The sequence below is a fragment of the Muntiacus reevesi genome, chromosome 2, assembly GCF_963930625.1.
Source record: "Muntiacus reevesi chromosome 2, mMunRee1.1, whole genome shotgun sequence".
Lineage (NCBI taxonomy): Eukaryota > Metazoa > Chordata > Mammalia > Artiodactyla > Cervidae > Muntiacus > Muntiacus reevesi.
The window spans coordinates 71,211,090-71,214,785 of NC_089250.1; the positions used below are offsets into that span (position 1 = coordinate 71,211,090).

The 3,696-nt window shown below is 45.3% G+C and overlaps 1 non-coding gene across 1 annotated transcript; it reads left to right on the plus strand.

The window, feature by feature from the left end:
- The first annotated feature begins 2,281 nt into the window (after positions 1-2,281).
- Positions 2,282-2,354, plus strand: TRNAG-CCC (transfer RNA glycine (anticodon CCC)). Its single transcript has one exon. It is a non-coding gene; the product is annotated as a tRNA-Gly (tRNA).
- Positions 2,355-3,696: the final 1,342 nt, after the last annotated feature.

A 3,696-nucleotide genomic window follows, 5' to 3' on the forward strand; every position in this document is an offset into this window, starting at 1 on the left:
CCAGCTCCAGCAAAGCCCTCTGTGCAGGCAGAATTCCCTCCAAGAAGGGTGTGGGCAGGGAATGCAGTCCAAAATGTGTCCACTAGGACAGTCATGAAAGTGGTAATAGTGTGTCTTGCATTGGGTTTCTCAAAGTAAAGTCTGAAACGGCACTCTTTTTTTTAAATTACTTAATTTTATTTTTGGCTGTGCTGGGTCTTTGTGGCAGCGTGCACGCTTTCTCTAGCTGTGTTAGGCAGGGGCTTCTCTTGTTGCAGAGCATGGGCTCCAGAGGGCTCAGCAGTTATGGCATGTGGGCTCAGTCACCCCACGGCATGGGGGACCTTTAGTTCCCTGACCAGGGCTTGATCCTGTGTCCTCTGCATTGGAAGGCGGACTTTTAACCACTGGACCACCAGGGAAGACTCTGGGATTCTTGTACAATTGATCAAGGGACTTAGATGAATTCTACCAGGAGATGAAGGAAGCAGATGGGAGGATGGTGAAAGCTAGGCTAAAAATGTGGGCTCATCTGAAGTCTAGCCTCTCTAGGCTGATCCCATAGAGAGCTTTGGGGGCATGTATACAATCAGCCATGACTTACGATGGTAGGACTTAGGATGTTTCAACTTGACGGTGGTGCAAAAGTGATACTCATTCAGTAGAAACTGTACTTTGAACTTTGATCTTTTCCCAGGCTAGCAATACGTGGTACAAGACACTTGTGACGCTGGGCAGTGGTGGCAAACCGCAGCTCCCAGTCAGCCATGTGATCACAAGGGTGAAAAACCAATGCACGTACGACCACTCTGTACTCAGACAACCATTCTGTGCGCTTTCAGTACAGCGTTCCATAAAGACATTTAGTACTTTACTATAAAGGAGTATTCATGTTAGATTATTTTACCCAAATGTAGGTTAATATAAGTGTTCTGAGCACACTTAAAGTGGGTTAGACTAAGCTAGAATGTCCAGCAGCTTAGGTGTACTAAATGCATTTTCAGCTTACAATGTTTTCAGCTTATGATGAGTTTCTTGGGCCATATCCCCACCATAAGTTGAGGAAGCTCTGTACCACCACAGATTTGTCCCAGCTTGAGGCAAGAGGGCAGGGCACTTGTACATGCCAGTCAGTCATTGGGTGCACCCTGCCTTCAGGGGTGTAACTTTCTGGTCATTTCCTGGCACAGAAGTTTCATTGGCTGAGGGGGAATTCTCAGGAGAAGGGAGTAGCTGTAACCTGTGAGCAAGCAACTGTCCCAGCAGCTGGGGGATGAGTGTACCAACCTGGTGAAACCCCCCGGGTGGGACCCCAATATCATGTATTATGTAGTGATAACAATGCTGATGACAATTTTTATAGTGAAGATGAGGGAGATGGAGATGCTGGAAATGGAGAATATGGTTTTTCTGAGTGTTGGGCTTGGTTGGGTTGGTGGTGATGGTATTGATGGTAATTGTGACATGGTGGTGATGGTGATGATATTGATGGAGTACTAATCGTGGAAAATGGTGGCGGTACTGGTCATCAGGGGTATGGTGATGGTCCTGCTTCTGAGGGTAGTGAGGAACATGGCAAAGGTCCTGGTTATTGGAGGGACTAAAGATACCTAAGGGCTTCCCCCATGGCCCAGCAGTAAAGAATCTGCCTGAAATGCAGGAGCCACAGGAGACAAGGGCTTGATCCCTGGGTTGGGAAGATCCCCTGGAGGAGGGCATGGCAACCCTCCAGTATTCTTGCCTGGAAAGCCCCATGGACAGAGAGGAGCCTGGCAGGCTATGGTCCAGAGGGTCACAAAGAGTCAGACATGACTTAGCATGCACGCACACAAAGATACCAAAATCCCAATTTCTTCCAGGTTTGCCTCTTTTTTTTATGCTTTGTATTTCTGCCATGCTCCTGGGGTAGGAACCAGCTTAGTAGCTCGTCAAGCTTTGGATGAAAACAGGACTGAGAGAGTTGACGTCAGTTCACCAGGGAGGTCCCACCGTGTGTGCTCTTTAAAATGTTCTGCAGGACTGTAATTTATTCTATTTGCCATTGTATGCCACGGTTCACTGTGAAGTGTGGGGCCATGGTGACTTCAGACATCTTAACCTGTCAGACCTAGAAGCCAAGTAGTACACGCCAACATTATACCGGAGCCCTGGAGATCGCTGGGCCAGATCCATCCTGCCCTTGACACGCCCTGTTGTTTTCAGCAGAAGAGCCTTGCTTGTGAGGATGAAGGCTGATGACTGCGATGGGAGGACGCAGGTCAGCATGCTGGTGTGGAGCGTCTCAAGACAAGAGCCTGGGACTTCCCTGCTGGCCCAGTGGTTAAGGCTCTGAGCTCCCAATGCAGGGGGCCCAGGTTCGATCCCTGGTCAGGGAACTAGATCCCACATGCTGCAACTAAGATCTGGTGCAGCCAAATAAATGAATAAATATTAAAAAAAAAAAACAAAAAAAACAACAAGAGCCTACAGAGTGGACATCTTACTATCCATCTCAGTGGCTGCCTGCATCTCTTCTTTCTCCCTCCCCAGAGTGAGGTGATGAGGCAGGAGGGGCTGCTCATTTTCCACTCCAAGTACCTCTTTCGCATTGTATTTCCATGAAAATATCTCACTATCTAACAAGTATTTGGGGACAAATGTAAAGTTCATTCACTCATCCTATAAATATGCATTGAGCATCAGCTACAAACTGTGCACTAGGGAATTTCCTGGTGGTCCAGTGGTTAGGACTCTGAGCTTCCACTGCAAGGCGAACAGGTTCGATCCCTGATCTGTGAACTAAGATCCCACATGATTTGTGCCCCCCCCCCCAAAATACTCATGCACTAGTCTGGATGCTGGGGAAATAACAGTGGGTGCAAAACAAAAATCTCTGCCATCAAGAGTTTACATACTGCTGGGTTCAAACATGTCTTACTCCCATCAGGCACAGATGAGAAAACTGATGCTTAAAGAGGTTAACTGACTTAACCAGCGATAGATAGTAAAGGGAAAAGCTAAGATTTTAACTTAGGTCAGCCAGCTCCCCAAACCCTTGATATTGACTGATCCTATACTATCTGCAGGGGACTTTTTTTGTTGTTGTTTTTACCACCCAACTTCCTCTTGTCAATCTTCTGGTACTTGAACCCTCGGGATGCTTCAGGAAAATCATTCTTTCCTACATATATACAATGGAGCCATGAAAAAGAATGAAATCATGCTATTTGCAGTGACATGGATGAACACAGAGATTATCATACTAAGTAAAGTCAGAAAGAGAAAGACAAGTACCATTTGCTCTCAGTTTTATGTGGAATCTAAAATATGACACAAATGAACTCATCTGTGAAACAGAAACAGACTCACATGCATAGACAACAAACTTGTGGTTGCCAAGGAGGAGGAAGATGGGAGAGGGATGGGTTGGGAGTTTGGGACTAGCAGATGCAAACTATTACATATAGAATGAATAAACAACAAGGTCCTACTGTATAGCACAGGGAACTATATCACTATATATTATCCTGTGATAAACCATAATGGAAAAGGACATGAAAAAGAATGTATATATGTACACACACACACACACACACACACACATATATAACTGAATGACTTTGCTATACAGTAGAAATTAACATAGCATTGTAAATCAACTATACTTCAATAAAATAAATGTTTTTAAAAGATATTCTTACCGATAAGCTTTAGAAAGACTGTCAGTCAAGGTGTCCA